Consider the following 21,287-nt stretch of genomic DNA (forward strand, 5'->3'; position numbering starts at 1 on the left):
TTATCAAAATTGGTATTATTATTATCAAACTGTTTATTTCCCCCAATCTTGTCAGTTTTTGCTTCATATATTTTGGGGAGTCTGTTGCTAGGCACATATATGTTTACAGTTTTTATACCTCCTTGGTAGAGTGACCTTTTTATGTAGTTATTATTATATATTTTATATAGTGTTTCTATTTCTATGATTATATAATGTCATTCTTTGTCTCTGTAACAATTTTGTCTTAAAGTCTATTTTTTTAATATTAGTTGGCCACTCCAGCTCTCTTTCATTACTGTTTACATGAAATGTCTTTTTTTATCCTTTTAATTTGAACATACTTGTGTTTTTTTTATCTACATTGAGTCTCTTGTGAGCTTATACTTGGATATTTATATTTATTTTTATTTTTAAAAAAGATTTTATTTATTTATTCATGAGAGACACACAGAGAAAGGCAGAGATACAGGCAGAGAAAGAAGCAGACTTTCTGGAGGGAGCCTGATGCAGGACTCGATTCCAGGACCCCAGAATCTTGACCTGAGACAAAGGCAGATGCTCAACCACTGAGCCACCCAGGCATCCCTGGATATATATATATTTTTTAAAAGAGGATTTGGGTTTTTTTTTTTATGATAGTCACAGAGAGAGAGAGAGAGAGAGGCAGAGACACAGGCAGAGGGAGAAGCAGGCTCCATGCACCGGGAGCCCAACGTGGGATTCGATCCCGGGTTTCCAGGATCGCGCCCCGGGCCAAAGGCAGGCGCCAAACCGCTGCGCCACCCAGGGATCCCTGGATATTTCTTTTTGATTCGTTCTTCCAGTATATGCCTTTTGATTGAAGAGTTTAATTCATTTATGTTTGAAATAACTATTGAAAAGGTAGGACATACTTCTGTCACTTTGTTATTTATTTTCTGTATGCCTTATGCTATTTTTGTTTATTTTCTCCAACACAACATTTTTTGTGTTAAATACTTATTTTCTAGTGTATAATTTTAATTTCTTTGTCATTTTTATTACTACATATTTTTAAATTATTTTCTTAGTGGTTGCTCTGAGGATTACAGTTAGCATCTTAATTTATAACAATCTAGTTCAGATTAGTTTCAATAATATACAAAAAGCTTTGCCCTTATATAGCTCTGTACCTACCCTTATGTTGCTGTTGTCACAAATTACATCTTTGTACATTGTATGCTTGTTCACATAGATGTATAATATTTTGTTTTATCCAGTTTTCTTTTAAATCATATAGGAAAGAAAGGAGCTACAAACCAATAATATGTTAATACTGACTTTTTTATTTACCTATACAGTTACCTCTACCAGTGTCTTTTGTTTCTTCATGAAATCAAATTACTGTCTACTGTCCTTCCATTTCAACCTGAAGGATTCCCTTTAGCATTTCTCAAATGCGGGTTTCCTAGTAGTAAACTATATCGGTTTTTGTTTATCTGGAAATGTCTTAAATTCTTTTTCATTCTTTTTTAAAAAGATTTATTCAGAGACAGAGAGACTGAGCATGAGTAGGGGGGAGGAGAAAAGGGAGAAGGAGAGAGAGAATCTCCAGCAGACTCCCTACTGAGCACAGAGCCTGACATGGTGTTGATTCTATGACCCTGAGATCATGACCTGAGCCCAAACCAAGAGTTGGATGCTCAACTCACTGAGCCACCCAGGCACCCCTCTCTTTCATTCTTGATCATTTTTCTAGGTAGACAATCTATTGATTGATGGTTCTTTTCGTTCAGCACTGTGCTTATGATATCCCATGGCCTTCTGGCCTCTATGTTTTCCAACAGTAAATCAGTGAGTAATCTTCTCAAGTGTTCCTTGTACATGATGTGTTGCTTCTCTTCTGCTGGTTTAAAGATTGTCTTTCAACAGTTTAATTATAATGTGCCTTGGTGTTGATCTCTATGAGTTCATCCTATCTGTACTCATTTGAGTTTCTTGGATGTATAGATTGTTTGTCATAAAATTTGAGAAGTATGGCTCCATTATCCCTTCAAATATTCTTTCTGCCCCCACCCTCTTTCTTCTGGCTCTCCTGTTATGCACATATTGGTATTCTTGTGTCCTACAGTTCCCTTAGGATGTATCTATTCCTTTTCCTTTTCTTTTTTTAAGATTTTTTTTAAAAGATTTTATTTATTTATTCATGAGAGACAGGGGTGGGGGGGGGCGCAGAGACACAGGTAGAGGGAGAAGCAGGCTTCATGCAAGGAGCCCAATGTGGGTGGGACTTGATCCCAGGACCCTGGGATCACAACCTGAGCCAAAGGCAGATGCTCAACCATTGAGCTACTCAGGTGCCCTATTCATTTTTCTTTATTCTTTTTTTTTCTTTATTCTACCCAGACTGGGTAGATAATCTCAGTTGACCTATCTTTAGGTTTGCTGATTCTTCTTTTGTCCGTTCAGTTCTGCTGTTGAGCCTTTCTGGTGAATTTTTCATTTCAGTTATTGTACTTTTCAGCTCCAGAATTTCTATTTGGCTCTTTTTTATAATTTCTATCTCTTTATTTGGTGAGACACCATTCTCATGGTTTCCTTTAATTCTTTGAGCATATTTTAACTGGTTGACTTAAAATTTTTTTTAAATTTTTATTTATTTATGATAGTCACACAGAAAGAGAGAGAGGCAGAGACATAGGCAGAGGGAGAAGCAGGCTCCATGCACTGGGAGTCCGACGTGGGATTCGATCCCGGGGCTCTAGGATCGCGCCCTGGGCCAAAGGCAGGCGCCAAACCGCTGCGCCACCCAGGGATCCCGACTTAAAATATTTTTAAGGAAGTCCAATGTCTGGGCTTCCTCAGCACAATTTCTATTAATCACCTCTTTTCTTGTATATGAGCCACACTTTTTTGTTTCTTTTTATTCCTAATAATTTTTTGTTGAAACTAGACATTTCGAATATTATAACGTGGCAACTCTGGGAATTACAGTCTTTCTCTCTCCAGGGCTTGTCGTTGCTGCTTGTTGTCGAAATTATTCTGCTTAATGTCTTTCCTGAAATAATTTTGCAAAATCTATGTTTTTTTGTTATATATGTGGCCACTGAAGTCTCTATTCCATTAAATTTGTAGTCAGCTACTGATTTGAGTGAGATTTATTTAAACATTTGGAACAACAACAGAAAAAACATCTCCTAGTCTTTGAAGATGGACTCTTGTGTTGGGGCAGTCCTTCAAAATTCAGCCAAGTAGTTTACACTCTGCCCTACCTGTTACTTTCTGCTTGCACAGAAACAGAAGATCAGCCAAAGGTGAGAGTTTAGTGTATACCATACAGCAATAATAAGGAATAAACTACAACTGTATGCTAAAATATGGATGAATTTTAAAAATATGCTAAGAGAAGCCCAATGTAAAGTATGTACAGATTCTGGTTCCGTTAATGTTCGCTTAAAAAAAAAAAAAAACAGACCAAACCTAACTATACTGATTGCAGATAGTGAAGGGGTAAAGAAAAGGAAGACAGGATTACCACTAAGGGCAGGACAGGTTATCTCTGGATAGAGGTCTGATGGAGGAGGAAGGAGTGTGATTGGGAACCAACACAGGGTGGTGATAATATCCTATTTCTTGACTTGGGTAGTGGTTACACAAAGTTGTGTAAAACACAAAGTTGCTTTATGATTATTCATTATAGTGCTCATTTATATTATTTATATATACATTTTTGTATGTGTATGTATTTTATGACATTAATAAAGAGTATAAAACAACAACAAAAAGGTCTCATTACCAAAACAGATGCCAATTCCTAGTGGAACGGATATAACAGTTGATTTTAAGAACCTGGCAATGAAGAGGGGATCCTCTCTCTAAAGCCCAGAAAATATCCAATAGGAAACCCATGTTTCTGCCTTGTGAGGATCCATCTGGTGGGGTGGGGAGGCTTTAGCGTTAATGAAATATCAACAGGAAGACTCAAGTATTCTTTTTCTTTTAAAGATTTTATTTATTTATTCATGAGAGACAGAGAGAGAGAGGCAGAGACACAGGCAGAGGGAGAAGCAGGCTCCACGCATGGAATCCAATGTGGGACTCAATCCTGGGAATCCGGGATCAGGCCCTGGGCCAAAGGCAAATGCTCAACCTTTGAGCCACCCAGGCATTCCAAGACTCAAGTGTTCTTATCAGCCTAATTCTGCAGGGCATCAGCCAGACTCAAGACAGAATTGAGGTGAAACTGCATAGGCTTCAAATACTCAGATCTGTCTCATCATGTTCAAGGTTGTCTCAAGTCTTGTTGGGAAAACCCTCCCTTCACATGCCTCCACAGAGTTCCAGCACAACAGAGGTGCTTCCTTTGTGATGTCATCAGCATCTGCCGCTGACCTGGCCCACCAGAAGTTTCTAATATTGATCATTGGTAGTGGCTGTTGTTGGTGGATGCGAGTGACCTCCCACCAGTCATGAATTTCCCTTCTTCCCAGACAGAAGTACTAGTAAAAGAGGCTACTAGCTAAAAGCATCTACCTGGTGGAACACTGGTGAGTGGGGCTCTAGCCTGAGGTCAGGATAATTGGGGGGCAGGGAGGCTAGCTTGTGCCAGCAGAGGGGAGGCTCAGAATTCTCTGCCATTCTCTGCCTGGCTTCTCCACTCTGGCCCCATCAACCTGAGGAACGTCAGCTTCCAATGAGGGATCAGTGCTATGTTTCTGGATTGAAACCTGAGGGCTTGTTCTTTCTTGAAATCTACAACTTCATGTCTGGTTAGATGGAAGGCACTGGAAAAATAATTTTCCACCTCAATACATTGCTCCCTTACCTTCTGCACAGGAAATCAAATTCCCTACTGTTCAGAAAAGCAGATCAGAGTGTGTGACAGAAACCCAAGTTCCAAAAAATGGATTCACATTCTTGGAGAGCTTTGGTTCGGCTCTTGGGGGGCAGCAGATACCCTAGAGTATCTGGATTGTCAAAGTGTGAATAGTGATGTGGTTTTGCCTTAAAAATACTGTCCCTGTTAGTGGCATGAGTTTATATTTATATGGGTCGTACAGCAAAACCTGTGAAGTCTCTTGCTCATCACCTCTGGACCACAGCCACCTTCCCTTCTTTGCTTATTCCCTAGCAGTCTTATCCAGCACCAGCAGTCTTGACCCAGCACCAGGTCTGGGGTGATAGAGACTCTAGTGTAGCTCTCCTGCCTTGAAACCTAAAACCAGTGGAATCAAACAAATGAAAAATAGGCAGTGAGCACATCTATCTCACTAGAAAGGTCTCCTACCTTTTCCCTGTCATTTTGAGTTTTCCTGAACATCTCATCTGGGCAGCATACAAAGGCCATGAACAGTTGCATAGGTTGTATACAGTTGTGTTTGTTTTTTGCAATTTCATTCAGTTCTGCAATGATCATCCATGTGTGTGTAGGTGTTTATGAGCTCAGGGGAATGTTTCTGATGAGATGATTTCTAGACAACAATGGGGAGGTACCAGGGCCACCGTGGGCCCATAACACTCTTGTGAGGGCTATGTCCTTGTCCTCTCCACTGGAATGGTTGAGACCTCAGGCAATTTCACTGATCAATAATGGATCAGTGAAATCAGTGAGACCGTGCTAAGCTCTGGGATCTCACCTCCAGTGCCATTCAGAAGTATTTATTGAGTCAGGGCATTGCTCTAGATAATAGGATTTAAAAGAAAAAGGGGCTATAATCTGACCTATAATATAGTAGGGGAGAAGGTAAATATCAATGAACCAAAATCTCTGCTATCTGACTCTTGAAGTATAATTTTGGATGGCTGAGTTTTCTGGGTGCTGAAGGTCTCTACCCTTAAATGTATATGTTTTATTTTATGTTAACCATTGTTGATCAGAAATACTTTCCAAATAGAACACTGCTTTCATTTTAAAAGAAAACATTTGGTCAGAATTAAACTTCCTTAATGATTCAGCATATTTCCAACATTACCCTGTAATGTCCCCAATCTTTTTGGAATGACCCAGAACGAAATGACTTCTGGCTTTGTTTCCTAGTTGTCCTATCTTCTTTTGCTCTGGACTTTTGCTTATTTCATTGTGCTTGCTTATTTATGAGTCCTTTTTTCTTCCAATGTGCTCCTGCTCATCTTCTGTGGGCTTGACAATCAGGAAACTAGGTTTATCAGTTAGGCTTCTGGTTCAGCTGTTGTCACAGAAACCAAGGTGGTCAGCAGCAGTCTAAGTGGTCTTCCCCTCCAGGTCATTATGAACCACAGGTTCCTAATGTCTTGGTGACTGGGCAACCCGAGGGTATTGTCCATGTCAGCTTCATCAATGCTGCTTCCCACCTCACCCCTTTGCCCCTGGTCCAGTCTGCACAGGGGTAAAGAGGAAGTGGGGAGCAGGCAGCAAGCAGCTTCCTCTTAAGAATGGGGCCCAGAAATGAAGCATCGCTTCCACTCACATCCCATTGGCTAGAACTTGGTAGCTGCAACTGGCTGCAAGGGAGGCTGGGAAATGTAGTCTCTGGCAAGGTAGCCAGGCATCCAGGTTTTAATCTTTGTTGGAAGCTCTACTGCTACAAAGGAAGTGGGAAGGGGACACCTGGGTGGCTCAGCGGTTGAGCATCTGCTTTTGGCTCAGGGTGTGATCCCGGGATCAAATCCCACATCGGGCTCCCTGCGTGGAGCCTGCTTCTCCCTCTGTCTCTGCCTCTCTCATGAATAAATAGATAAAATCTTTTAAAAATAAAAAATAAAAAGGAAGTGGGAAGGAAAGGATATAAGGGGACCCTTGGCAGTCTCTGCCTCACTGGGTGTGTTGAAATGACATGTAGAGTAAATGTAGGTCGGCTCTCATTGAAGATACGAGGTACTCTTCTGCGGAAAAGCACCCGATTTTGACAGTTTGACAGTACCATCTGCTGGATTGCTCAGAAACCTTTGGTTTCTTTGCTGTTGTTCTGGATTATGTTCCACTGGAGGTTGACGAAAGAGTCATAAAGATAGTAGCATAGCAGTCATTGTCTTTCATAGAGCTCCCACCTCAATCCACATAAGAGCATGAAAAAATGTTCTCAGCACCTACAAGCTGAAAGCACCTTTCCTCCAAAAGCCTCCCAGGTCCACAAAGCCTCAGCTATTCATTTCTTTTCCTTGAGCATCTTCTACCAGTTTCACACTCATCCAGGTGGTTGGTGTTCAGTTGGTTAGGACACTGGGGTCATCTCTTCGATTGTATCACTGGACGGGTTCTCATTCTTCCTCTTCTGTATCTCCCTTTATTTTATTTTTTAAAATATTTTTATTTTTTTTTATTTTTTTAAAATTTTTATTTATTTATGATAGTCACAGAGAGAGAGAGAGAGAGGCAGAGACACAGGCAGAGGGAGAAGCAGGCTCCATACAGGGAGCCCGACATGGGATTCGATCCCAGGTCTCCAGGATCGCGCCCTGGACCAAAGGCAGGCGCTAAACCGCTGCGCCACCCAGGGATCCCTTTAAAATATTTTTAAATTGGAGTTCAATTTGTCGTGTCTCCCTTTAGTGTACATCCTTGATGCCTACCAGGTCTTGTTTCTAGGAGTGGGAGTGGGTTTGGGTGTAGGCTTATTAGTCTTCCTTTGCTTCTGCTCAAAAACTTTCCATGGCTCACTTGGGCCTACTAAGTCAAGTCCAAACTTCTTAGCCTTGTCTTTGAGGTCTTTGAAGACCTGCTTCCACCTTTCCATTCTGGCCTCACCTCCCACCAGAGGGCATGTCCATGGGTCAGGATTATCTAGGGAGGCAGGCTGCACAGGTTCTGTGTGGATGGCACCTTGGAAAAGGGGATGGAGAGCTGCTGAAACCAGCTCTTGATCTGGGTTCGAATACTTACAACTCAGTCTCCTCCCAGGATAGTCAGTCCGGGATGCCTGGGAATTTCAGTGTAGGGTCTTCCCACCATTTTATCTAGGTTTTTCCGGGAAGGGACATTAACAATGACCTGCATCTTCTGTATGTGAAAAACTGAGTTAAGTACCTTACATGCATTTTATATTCCTAGCCACTCTACGAGGTAGGTACTATTATAAGACCCCTTCCGTTTGTGTCAGGGCGCCTGTTTTACAGATGATGAAGTTAATCCCAGCATGGTTAAGTAACTTGTACGAGGTCACAGAGCTATTAAGAGACAACGTTCAGATCTGAACCAAGGTTCAACTGGGTCTGAAGACCATGTTCTTCCCACTTAACGCAGGGCCTTTCTAAGGAGCAGCTGTTAGCTCCATTACACAAGATCCTCAGTCCCTCCACCCTAGTTCTGTAATGAGGAAATAGAGAAAAGAGAGGAGCAGCCGCAAGCTGCTTCTGTGCAGACTTTTCTCTCTCCTGCCAGTACTGTAACAATGGCAACAACCACTCATACCACTGAGCATCTACTTTGTATACAATATTTCAGTTCATCCCCACCCTCCAAAGTTATTATTATTTCTCTCATTTTACACATGCAAAGAGTGACTTTCATATAGGTTAAGCCCCATATTTAGATGGCCCAGCTGGGATTCGAATCCAGGCAGCTAGAATTCTTAAATGATGCTCTTGCATTTATCTGGTCCGCTCTTTGTTCCCGCCAGCCCTTATTATAGAAGAGAGTAACAAATGTTAGGCCAGAGATGCCTTAGACTCTCACTAGCCCAGCCCCCTCAGGATTACAGATGAGGGGAAAACAAGTCAGATCAAGTGAGTTACCCAAGATTACACAGCACAGCTGTGCCTGGGCTGAAACCCAGACCCCGATGCCCCTTGGACACTGGGAGGTAATGTCCCAAAGCCCTTCCTATCCCATGAATGAAAAAAATCAATGAATGAATGGGGGGAGTGAGGGAGGGAATGGACAGATATTGCTGGAATCTGTCTAGTGGCTCACTTTGGGTCCAAGGGGTGGCTGGATCAGAAGAACCAAGGAGTGAGGTGGGGAGTAGATGCATGGCAGCGAGGGACATAACAAAGGCGCCAGCCTGAGAGAGGGCTTTGTGCAGCTGGTTAGGGGGAAGCAATCCATGAAAGCACAGCTCCCTTCCCTGCAGCATTGCATGACCTTGTACTCAGCTGCTTCCTCTTGGGTCTTCTCACCTTATTGCTAACAACTCCTAATGATCAGTATGTTACCCTTATAAAACTGTATACAGTCCCTTTCAGAGATTGTTCGGCAGCTCTCTTCACCCATTAGCTATTGTACTAAAAGTACAGGATAATGTCTATTAAATAGACGTGCCTGGGCCTCTGCCTGGGAAAGTGAGAACGACATTCACCACCACCCCCTTACTCTGCATACTGATCCTTGGGGGTTCAAACATTGAAACACTGGTACCTGCTGCCAGGGCTCAAAGCAGTTATTTCTAGCAGAATAGCCAGGACTTTGATGAATTTGGAGACATGCAGCGGACTGTGGCCCTCACAAACTGGAAATGACCCAGCCCACTCCTTCGGGCCTCCCAGGCAGGGCTGTGGCCAATTTGTAGATCTCTTCTCTGCTGGGGGGTATCAGCCCCTGGGCTCCAGGAGCGGGTCCCAGGGCGGGCCAGAACCCTGCTACCTTTGTGTGGTTGCGCATCTTTTCTTGCTTTGGTTGGCACTGGGGGTGGAGGGGTGGGGGTGGGTTGGTTTGGAAGGAGGACAAGCCTCAGAGGAGAGTTTGGGGTGGGGGGGTGCGGTGGGGGGGTGGCCAGAGAGCAGCAAGACAGCCGCCGAGGCCCAGGGCATCGCGGAGCCGGAGCCCTTTCTGCAAGGGACCCGCAGCCTGGTGCGTTCGGGATGGGAATTTGCAGACGGTTCCTGGTAGCGACGGGGTCTCTGAGGCGGAGCCCGGGCCTCCGTCGGGGCTCCTCGGGCCCGGGGCCCCGGTGGGTCAGAGCAGCCTTGGGGCGGAGCAAGGTTGGCTCAGCCGGGGCGGAGCCGGGACGCCGCTCCCGCGGTGCTGCAGCGGGGAATTTGCTGACAGTCCCTCGCCAGGTGGGGCCGGCTCGAGCAGCCGCGGGAGGGCCGCGGGAGGGCCGCTCTCAGGTAGGCGCGTGGCCGGAGCCCCCCGCCTGGGGCTGGGCCGTCACGCCCGGGCGCAGGTGGGGAGGGCGCGCGGCGGAGCAGCCGGGGCGCGCCGGCGGGGAGGGGCGCAGGACGGGGGGGGGCGGCTCTCGGCTCCCGGGCCCGGCGGAGGGGTGGGGGCGGGGGCGGGGGCGGGGGCACTGCGCCGGGCTCCGGGAGCGCTGCCCGCCCGCCGGCCTGCACCGGGGACGCCGGGTGAGCTGCCCGCCGGGGAGGGCCGGGGCCGGGGCCGGGGTCGCTGCGCCGCGGGAGCCAGGGGGGCTGCTCCCTGGACCGTGCCCCCGCGGGGAGTCCCGGGCGTGCCGCCCCCTCGCTGGGCTGGGCCGGGCCCCGAGGGTGGCGCTTCCCCCGCAGCCTGCTTCACCGCCCTGAGTTCTGGCAGCGTCGCCGCTGGGCGCTGCCGGGTGGGGGGCTCGCCCGGTGCAGTGGGCTGGGCTCCCGGCCGGCGCTGGAGCAGGCCGCCCCTTCCCCCGTGCTCTCACAGAAAGGCTCTTGCCTCCGTCCTCATCTTGGCCTTGAGGGAGAAACTTTGCATTTGGGTGATGGGCCTGGGGAAACTGAGGCGCAGGGGTGCTGTGGCTTCACCAAGGTCACTCAGCAGGTCCTACAGAGCTGGCCTCCCAGCCACTGCCTTGACCATCTGAGCTCTCTGGAGGGGCGGGGGCCAATCCGGCTCTCCGGACCCCTGGTCCCATCTGGGGTGGACCACCCCACCCCAAGGCCCCCTTTCCCCCTCCTTGAGAATGGAGGCGGGTACAGCTTCTGCATGGGCCCCTGAGGTGTTATGGGTGGGAACGCTGCAAGGATAAGAATTGTCTGGGGCCAGGAGAAAATTGCTCAAGAGACTCAAGGGACTGTGGGCCTCTACCATCCTTGTGGGTTCGGGGAGAGAGGGAGTTGGCTTCTGGGAGAGGAAGGTACGAGGGGGCAGCCCGGTTCTGGGCATCAGTCTCTGTACCAACTGGCCTTGATGGAAGCCACCTGCAAGTTCCCAGGCTGCCGTGGGAAGGACAGGGGACCAGGAGATGAACTTTCTCCTTTGTTGGCCTGTGTCTCACTGGAGAAGAGGCTGGGGAACCATGTTGGTAGACTGGCCCTCTCTCGACGCCATCCTCTGTAGCAGCTCACCCTTGCTCTCTCCCCTACTCCTGTCCCCAGGGGAAATGGACTACTGTGGGATCTGTGGCTCTTGGAGGTGAACTTTTCCTGAATTCACCTTGTCTTTCTTCTGTTTGAAGCAGGTGCCTTTCTCTGGAAGGAAACTGAGGTAGGGAGAGAGCTATATTGTATTTTAGAGCTGGAGCCAGACAGCACTGTGGTACAGGCAAGGAAACTGAGGCACAGAGGGTGCAGTGCGTTACTCCAGGTCTCTCGCCTACACACAGGTCTCCTATTCCCTGGCCCACCACCGGGCTGTGGATGAGGCCCCTTCCTCTCCTCTTGCTACAGCTCCCAGCCCTGGTAGGGTGAGGCCATGAGTGCCTCCTGAGGGGTGGAAGGAGCTGTCAGTGAGAGGCCACAGCCCTGGCATTTTCTCCTCCTTTACGAGATGTTTTCAAGTTAAAAAGAAAGAAGCAGCTAGAAGAAGGAAGCCAAAATCAGTCACTTGGTTACCTATCCCGTAACACGATTTCTGTGGGGCCCTCAGGGGCAAGGGCACCCATCCCTTCTGCCCTGGTGCCAGTGGTTGTGACCACAGCTGGGAGAAGACCCCAGTGACTTCAGTTTCCTCTTTGATAGCATCACAGGCTGGGAGTTTCTGGCCAGCCCAACCTGATTCTAAGTGAAAGGGAGTTAGCTTGTGCCTGGCACGTGGATGCTGCTCCTTGGACACACCCCTTGAGCACAGAGCCCCTGAAGCTAGACCCCGGTGATTCTGCAGCATGGCTTGGGCTGCTTGATGATCACCAGTAATCACTGGGGTGACCTTTGGGAAGGGATAGGGTTGCCAGTAAACTAGATCAGAACTAGCTGCCCATGGGGGTGACAGTACAAGGCCAGAGAGAGTAGAGGACCTGCCATGTGTCCAGCTCCTCTGCTGGGATCCCTGAGGGTCCCTTCTAGCCCTTCTCCAGGAGGAAGGCCACTGCCCTGTGGTCCTGGGGAGCTGACGGTATGTGCCTCCCGACTGGCAGAGGCAGGGGCAGGTGGCAGAGAGGCTCTTGGCTTGTGGGAGAAGAACCACTTACAGAGGAGCAGGGCACCTGGTTCTGGACCAGAGTCCCTACTGATTGGCATCCTGCCCTTAGTTTTCCTACCTGACAGCTGGGCATGAGAACACCTTCCCAGTTGGGTCAGAGGGCTTTGGAAGCATGTCATGCATTTATTGCAGGTGGGTAGTGTTATTCCTGGAGACTGTGGTATAGATTGAGGCTGTTTCTAGCTTCCCTGGGGAACATGTGGCTATGCCTGCTATGGAGGATGCCCTCTCCGCTGTGGCCAGTGTAGGGTACCCCTCAAAGGTTGGAAAGTAGGCTGATCCTCCCCAACATACCTCAAGTTGTATTTTGGCCCTTGAGGGCTTCTATTCCCCTTCCTTGGCTGCCTATGATATTTAGCAGGATCCCCACGCAGTAAAGTACTGGTGACTGGTGGCATGGTGGACCTTGCTGCCGGCCTCTTACCTCCCACTGACTCACAGCTGGGGACGCTCTTTCTCCTCTGGTTCTCCCTGGGAAGCAGCTGGTGGAAGAACGGTGGAGATAATGAGCATAAAGTGCTGGGAGCTCTTTGCACACAGTGCCCAGGGTGCAGGAGGCCATGGGGCCTTTGGAGCTTTAGGCAGACTCACTCTGGGACTGACCGTAATCAAGATGCTCAGAGGACGTGAGCTCAGCAGCTTGAAGTGCACTGTCGTGCCTGAGGCAGGGCACTAAGTCCTCTCCTCTCTGTCCTGGGAAAGCTGTGGTTTTCCTGGCTCACATACCAGCATGAGTGCTGTGGACCGGACCCCCCCACCCCCCCGTTCTTACCATGAGTTGACTGGTGCAACTTGTGTAAAATAGGGTTCCAGGGGGAGCTGGGATGGGAACCTGGGCAACTCATGAGGTACCATGTGTTCTTTTTTTTTTTTTTTTTTTTTTTTTGGTACCATGTGTTCTTGTCATGGATCTGTCCAGACTGCCCTGGGCAAAACAAGGGCTACTCTTTAGAAGAGTACCTGTGGCCAGAACCCTACATCCCGTATTTCCAGGGCAAGGAGTGCAACCAAGCTGCCAAGTTCCTTCCTAGCAGTCTGAGGCTGTGATTGTTCCAAAAGGGAATTGAAGCCTGGATCCGCTTACAAAACCAGGATCCAAGTGTCCTGGGCTCCCACCATCTATTTTTCCCACCCTTCTACTCTGCTCTTCCTCACGAGCACCCTCAAGACGAGATCGGCTGAGTCTTCTCAGAGTTGTGCCCAGTCAGAGGGACACTGGCCTCAGTCATGGGATCCTGTCAGAAGAGAAAGGCATCCTGAGGTCTTGGGAGATACAGATGGGGAAGATGTGCCTGTGGCCAGTTGGCTGGGGACGTGGCCGTGTGTTGGGTTTTGATGTGGGAGCCTCATCACCTCTGGTGTCTGCGTGGCAATAGTTGGACCATAGGCTGGAAATGCTGCAGAAGGCGAATGAGCCCCATGGGGAAGCCAATTGGGCTTTGTTGGGGGCACAAGAGTGTGGGGGGACAAGGCACACAGAGAGACCCTGTCTGGGGGCACTTGGGAGCTGAGTTTCCACCTGCTTCATTATGTGGTTGCTTCACTTCTATGAGTCTTGTTCACAACATGGTGAAATAATCCCCACATCAGGGGGCCAGCATGAGGATGAATGGAAAGAAGTGGAAAGGCTCATATGCCTGCATGTGCTTAGTGACCGGGATCCCCCTTCTTTCCCTGTGCTTCCCCTATACTTGCTCAGTGGCAGGCTGTCCAGGGTCTGTGGGCTGGCTGGCCATGCTTTTGGCAATGGCTAATCAATAGTGTGGATTGCTTCTGGCACTGTTTGAACTGAGCTGTTCCCTCTGAACGAAAGAGTTGGCAGATGGGGAGGTCTCCTCAGAACCAGAGGGAGTGTGTGGGGCATGTGGGACAGGTGTGGAGGATGTCTGTCCTGTACAGCAGACAAACTGTTGTTGGACCCAGGATCCCTTCTGGGCTGGGATCTCATGGGCCCAGGGCTGTAAAGTAGGGCCAGCCTTTGGGGAGAGCTGCTCAGGCAATGGAACGACAGGCTGAACCATGTCTCTGCCCTGAGGTCCTGGTGCCACTCAGGGACCTCGCATCCCTTGTTATTCCTTTAAATCCCCTGCACGCCCCGGGTGAGGGGCAGTGCAGGTGTGAACAGCCCACTTGATAGATGGGAATATTGAGGCTTAGAGAGGTTTTAACAGCCACAACCCCACGCATGCACACACATGCACAGGGGCACCAAAGTGGCTCCAGGCCTGTCTGACTCCAGTGGAGTGTCCCTCCTCCCCTGAGCACGGCTGACACATCCTCCGTTCACCTGCTATTGCCGCTGCTGGTGGTTTTGCTGAAGTTGCTTAAGACAAAAGGACTTGGAAGTGAAGGTCAGGCTTTCTCCCCTTTCCCTCCACTCTGGGCTGGGTGCCAAGAGCCTGGCCCTGCTGAAGGATAGCCGGGATTATGGACGGATGGCATTCCCACCCCACCCATACCTCCGCCCTGGGACACGCTGCAGGCTCGATCAGAGGGGCTGAGCTAGGCAGGAGATTCAGTGCAGGGGCCTTGGCTTCGAGCTTCCCGGGGGGTCTCCCCAGCTCCCTGGCCTGGACACCTGCATGAGACAGCCAGATGGAGGGGACAGGCAGCCTAGGCCTGTGCTCACAGAGCCACAAAGTGGAGGACGCGGAGAGGCCCAAGTCCCAGCACTCTCCTGTGGGTCTGAGGCACAAGTCCAGGCCCTGTGGTCTATCTGTCCCAAGAGACAGAGGAGGGAGAGGGGTGGGGAGGCAAAGGTTCTCTGACCTACGTCTAGACCCAGGCCCGGGTATCACAGCTATCTGCCTGCTTATCAGATGAGTCATCTTTGAGCCCATCTCTGACCTGGTCACTTCTTACCGGCTTCCCAGAGCCTGCCATCAGAGACTGAGCTTGGATTAAACCCAATTACCTTTCCCAGCCTGCCCTCCTGCTTCCTTCCTGCTTCCCATACACTCCACTCTGGCTCAGAGGCTCTCCCTGCATGGGATGCGAGATGCATCAGATCACCTTGAAGATTTTACTAAGTACACACACTGCCCTTCCCTCCCCGCTCATGCTCACCCCTTACTTAGCTCAGCAGAACCACTACTCTTGGCAAATGAAAGATGCCCAGGCTGTTTGACCCACTCCTTCCTCCTGGCCCGTCCTTTCGTCATCCCCATCTTCATTTGGTCAGTCAGCGCCTTTCAGAGTCCAGCTCACATGCCACCTCCTCCATGAAGCCTTCCCTGGATCCCAGCCAGTGGAGGTCTCATAGTCTTGTCCTTGTCCCATTAGTGTCTGTCTCTTGTGCTAGACAGTGAGCTCATCCTTCCATTTGTCAAGTGTTCATTGAGTGCCAGTCACACACATGCCCTCTGGTAACTCATGGGGAGGGGGCAGGTAGGCAAGTCAACTGATTGTGGCAACAGCTACAGAAATGCTATAATAACGGCAGGACAGAGCGCCAGAAGCTATATTGGCAATGACATTCAAAGCTGAAAATGTACATACTTCATGCCCAACAGTTTTGCATCTAGGTGTATAATTACCTAGAGAAACCCACGTGTGTGCATGAGGAGACAGTTCCAAAGATATCTAGGGTAGCAGTGCTGGAAGCACAAGAGGTCTCCACCTCAGTCTCTTCAGTGTCTACACTGACGGAGCAGACAACTAAAAATGTGTTCTTATGCAGCAGGTAGATCACATGTAATTGGGGAATTTTATGTTTTGTGACTTACACCTCAAGAAACACACACATAAATAAATCTCAAACAATATTGCGAGGAACAGGAAATTGCAGAAAAATACCATTCAAGAACATTTCATTTTAGTGAAAATCACAAACAATACTATTTGTCATTTATGGATGTAAACATGTTGCAGTAGCTACTAGATTCATGCTTGTGGTGGTCTTTGGCTAGAGAAAGAAGGAGCTGGTGCTGGTGGATAGAAGGAAAGACTTTTAATTTGTCAGTAATGTTTTCTTAACAAAAAAGATCCGATACAAAAATGACAGAATGTTAACACTGGTTAATTCCATTGGTTTTATTCTTTTAATTTTTTGGTGTTTAAAAGTTTTCAAAATTAGGGGCATCTGGCTGGTTCATTTGGTGGAGCATGTGACTCTTGATCTTGGGGTTGTGAGTTTGAGCCCCACATTGGGTGTAGAGATTACTTTAAAATAAAATCTTTGGGATCCCTGGGTGGCGCAGCTGTTTGGCGCCTGCCTTTGGCCTAGGGCGCGATCCTGGAGACCCAGGATCGATTCCCACGTCGGGGTCCCGGTGCATGGAGCCTGCTTCTCTCTGCCTGTGTCTCTGCCTCTCTTTCTCTCTCTGTGACTATCATAAACAAATAAAAATTTAAAAAAATTAAAAAAAAAAAAATAAAATAAAATCTTTTTTTTTTTTTTTTTAAAGACTTTGTTTATTTATTCATGAGAGACACACAGAGAGAGGCAGAGACACAGGCAGAGGGAGAAGCAGGCTCCATGCAGGGAGCCCGGTGTGGGACTCGATCCCAGGACTCCAGGATCACGCCCTGGGCCAAAGGCAGGCACTCAACTGCTGAGCCACCCAGGCGTCCCTAAAATAAAATCTTAAAAAAAAATATTTTCCAAGTTAAAAACAAAAGTAATCTTGAATGTCAGAGGAAAGGCATCGACTTTTCCCAGGAAAGCCAGGAAAGGTTCCAAGAGGAGGTGACAGCTGGGCGTTGAAGGCGGGGTGGGAGTTGTCGGATTTTACTGGGTGTGGGGAACTTGTGAAAAGGAGATGCAGGATGTTCAAGGCCAGGGCATATGTGCTGGGGCTCTCTGCACTTTTTAAAGGTTTCCTGGCTTGTGTTTGTCAAGCTGCCCTTCCCCCACTCCTTTCCTCATCGATGTCCCTGATTCCAGCTTCTGTATCTCTGGGTGTGCATCTGGTCAGTAGGCTACTGTTTGAACAGCATGAGTCATTGGACGATTTTTTAAAGTCTAAGTAGGGGCACCTGGGTGGCTTAGTGGTTGAGTGTCTGCCTTTGGCTCAGGGTGTGTTCCCGGGGTCCTGGGATCAAGTCCTGTGTTGCACTCCCCACAGGGAGCCTGCTTCTCCTTCTGCCTATGTCTTTGCCTCTCTCTCTCCGTCTCTCATGAATAAATAAATAAATTCTTAAAAAAAAAATCTAAGTAATCTAATGGGGATTGGGAGAGGGATGAGCCAAATATGTAAAATTGAACACTAAAATAGGGAAATAGGCACTATATAGAGAAAAGAGAAAGAATTCTTAGGGGATACTGTGCTTGACCACATGTGAATTCAGTTGAAAATCAGCTGAAACTGACAGTTTTCTGAGAAGATCTAAATCACCAGTTTGACCCCAGAAGAACTAACTAGAAAGCCTCAACAGATCAATAATCATGATAGAAACTGCATTTTCATAAAACTCCACCCCAAAAAACCTGGGGTTCTGCCAACTTTGAATTTTTATAAACCTTCAAGGATGGGATAATTCTGTTTTTAAAAAAGATGTTCTTTATTTATTTTGAGGGAGAGAGAGCACGAGCAGGGGAGGGGCAGAGGGAGGAGGAGAGAGAGAAAGAGCAGGGCAGGGGCAGAGAGGGGGTGGGGAGAGAATCCCAAGCAGATTCCATGCCCAGTGTGGAGGCCGATGTGGCGCTCAATCCCATGACCCTGAGATCATGACCTGAGCTGAAATCAAGAATTGGATGTTTAACCAACTGAGCCCCCAGGAGTCCCTAATAGCATGTTTTTTAAGTTGCACCAACCATACCAGATCATAGAGAGGGAAAGATTCCAAATTAGTCTATGAAGCCTGCACAGCATGACAAAGAGCGCCAAAAAAGAGAAATTACTGAAAAAAATCTAATTTATGAATATTGGTGCAAAATTAATAAATTAATAGCAGCAAATAGAGTCGCACAGCAGTATGTTTAAAAAACAAATACACTGCAAGCAAGTGGGGCTATTTTGAACATAGTAATAGGTCAAAAGAGGTAAAAAAAAAATCACATAAACATCTCCATAAATGCTAAAAATGCCTTAAAGGCATTTGGTAAAGTTCAACATATGTCTCTGATTGTACCTCTTTTTTAAAATGTTTTTATCATTTTACTTTATTTTTCTTGCATCATGATAAATACACTCTTTAAATTCCATACCCTCTGTCACCCATCCCCTCTGGTAACCATCAGTTTGTTCTCTATGGTTAAGAATCTGTTTCTTGGTTTGTTTCTCTTTTTCCTTTGCTAGTCTGTTTAGTTTCTTAAATTCCACATTTAAGTGAGATCATATGGTATTTGTCTTTTTCTGACTTATTTTGCTTAGCATTATACTCTCTAGCTCTATCCATGTCATTGTAAATGGCAATATTTCATGCTTTTTTATGGCCAAATAATATTCCATTATGTGTATATACCACCTTTTCTTTTTCCATTCATCTGTGGATGACATTTGGACTGCTTGCATAGTTTGGCTATTGCAGATAATGCTGCTTTAAACCAAGGGGTGCATGTATCCCTTTGAATGACTGTTTTTGTTTTTTTGGGGTAAATACTTAATGGTACAATTATTGGATTGTACAGTAGTTCTACTGTTAATTTTTTGAAGAATCTCTATACTGTTTTCCACAGTGGCTGCATCAGTTTGCATCCCCACCAACAGTACACAAGCATTCCTTTTTCTCCACATCCTCGCCAACACTGTATTGTTGATTTTAGCCATTCTGACAGGTGTGAAGTGATAGCTCATTGTGGTTTTGATATGCATTTCCCTGATGATGAATGATATTAAGCATCCTTTCATGTGTCTGTTGGCCATCTGGATGTCTTCTTTGAATAAATGTCTGTTCAGGACTTCTACCCATTTTTAATTGGATTATTTGGTTTTGAGATGGTGAATTTTAGAAGTTCTTTAAATATTTTGGATACTAACCCTTTATCAGATATGTCATCTGTAAGTATCTTCTCCATTCGGTAGGCTGCCTTTCTGTTTTTCCTTCACTGTGCAAAAGCTTTTTATTTTTGATGTAGTCCCAATAGTTAATTTTTGCTTTTCTTTCCTTTGCCTCGGGAGACATACCTAGAAAAATGTTCCTACAGCTGATGATGTAGTAATTTCCTACAGAAATTACTGCCTGTGCTAGGATTTTTGTGGTTTCAGGTCTCACATTTAGGTCTTTAATTCATCTTGAGTTTATTTTTGGGTATGGTGTAAGAAGGTGGTCCAGTATCATTCTTTTGCATATTGCTATCTGGTTTTCCCAATACCATTTGTTGAAGAGACTGTCTTTTTTTCATTGTGTATCATTCCTCCTTTGTTGAAGATTAATTGACCTTATAATTGGGATTTATTTCTGGGTTTTCTGCTCTATTCCATTGATCTATGTGTCTATCTTTATGCAAGTACCATACTCTTTTGATTACTACCACTTGGTATAACTTGAAATCTGATACCTCTAGCTTTGTTTTTCTTTTTCAAGATCGCTTTGACTACATAAGGTCTCAATTTTAACTCTTATTTATTAAGAATAGATGAATATTGCTTAATACAGTTTTAGGCATGTGTGTGTATGTGTGTATAGAGATATACACATATACTAGGGGAAAATGACCACTCTTACCTTAAACATTAACACTGCTTGAGAAGTACAATCCAATATGAATCTTGAAAACAGAAGTTATAAAAGGAGGCCTATTTATTTATTTATTTATTTATTTAAAAAGATTGTATTTATTTATTCATAAGAGACACACAGAGAGAGGCAAAGACACAGGCAGAGAGAGAAGCAGGCTCCATGCAGGGAGCCTGCTGCAGGACTCAATCCCAAGACCCCGGGATCATGATCCAAGCCAAAGGCAGACACTCAACCACTGAGCCACCCAGGCATCCCTCAAATTGTACACATAGTTAAATTGAGATTTTGAACTTAGAGGGAGGGTGGTGGGGTGGAGGGAGGAAATAGATTATTCATACATGACTTTGAGCAACTGTTTAGCCCCTTGAGGAAAAAAATAAAGCTGGGCCCTGCTATGTTCCTTACACCAAAATATAGTCTAGAAAAAAAGATTAAAAAGAAAAAAGAAAACCCAAACAGTAATAGTGGAAAACATGGGCAAATATTCTTAGGATGCTCTAGTAAAAAAATACCTTTGCTTACAGGAAAATATGAAATTTCTGTAAGCCAATGATGACATAAAAAAATGAAAAAGAGACATATGACAGTTTGCAATACGCATGACAAGTTAATTAATTGCCTTAGCTTAGAAAAACCTCTTAAAAATCAACATCACTCGGCATCAGGGAAATACAGATCAAAACCACTTTGAGACACCAGCTCACACCAGTCAGAATGGCGAAAATTAACAAGTCAGGAAATGACAGATGTTGGTGAGGAATGCTGGGAACACAAACTGGTGTAGCCACTCTGGAAAATAGTATGGAAGTTCCTCAAAAAGTTAAAGATAGGGAATCCCTGGGTGGCTCAGCGGTTTGGTGTCTGCCTTTGGCCCGGGGCGCGGTCCTGGAGTCCCGGGATCGAGTCCCGCGTCGGGCTCCCGGCATGGAGCCTGCTTCTCCCTCCTCCTGTGTCTCTGCCTCTCTCTCAATCTCTGTGTCTATCATGAATAAATAAATAAATAAATCTTAAAAAAAAAAAGAAAGATGTTAAGTAATCCCTCCTTTAAAAAAAAAAAAAAAAAGATAGAGTTTCCCTATAACCTAGCAATTGCACTACCAGGTATTTATCCAAAGGATACAAGCATAGTGATCCGAAGGACCATAGCAGCAATGTCCATAGTAGCCAAAATATGGAAAGAGGCCAGATGTCCATGGACAGACGAATGAATAAAGAAGATGTGAGATATATATATATATACACACACATATATATATCACATACATACAATGGAATATTACTCAACCATCAAAAAGAATAAAATCTTGCCATTTGCAACAATGTGGGTGGAACTAGGTGGTATTATGCTAAGTGAAGGAAGTCAGTCAGAGAAAGACAGATACATGATTTCATTCATATGTGGAGTTTAAGAAACACAACAGACAAACATAAGGAAAGGAAAGGAAAAATAAGATAAAAACGG

The 21,287-nt window shown here is 46.3% G+C and overlaps 1 protein-coding gene across 10 annotated transcripts in view; it reads left to right on the forward strand.

Annotated features, from left to right (window-relative positions):
- TMEM63C (transmembrane protein 63C) overlaps positions 1–21,287 on the forward strand; it is a 131,382-nt gene that overhangs the window by 51,319 nt on the left and 58,776 nt on the right. Inside the window, exon 1 of one of the 10 annotated variants that reach the window (XM_072839465.1) lies at positions 3,103–3,254. The exons of 7 other annotated variants lie outside the window; for them this stretch is intronic. The gene's annotated coding sequence lies outside the window, so the exon portion shown is untranslated. Of the gene's footprint in view, positions 1–3,102; positions 3,255–4,329; positions 4,488–9,797; positions 9,964–21,287 lie in introns of those variants that run through there. 2 more of the 10 variants (XM_072839459.1, XM_072839463.1) reach the window with 2 other exon arrangements.

This window comes from Canis lupus, chromosome 9, assembly GCF_048164855.1.
Source record: "Canis lupus baileyi chromosome 9, mCanLup2.hap1, whole genome shotgun sequence".
Classification (NCBI taxonomy): domain Eukaryota; kingdom Metazoa; phylum Chordata; class Mammalia; order Carnivora; family Canidae; genus Canis; species Canis lupus.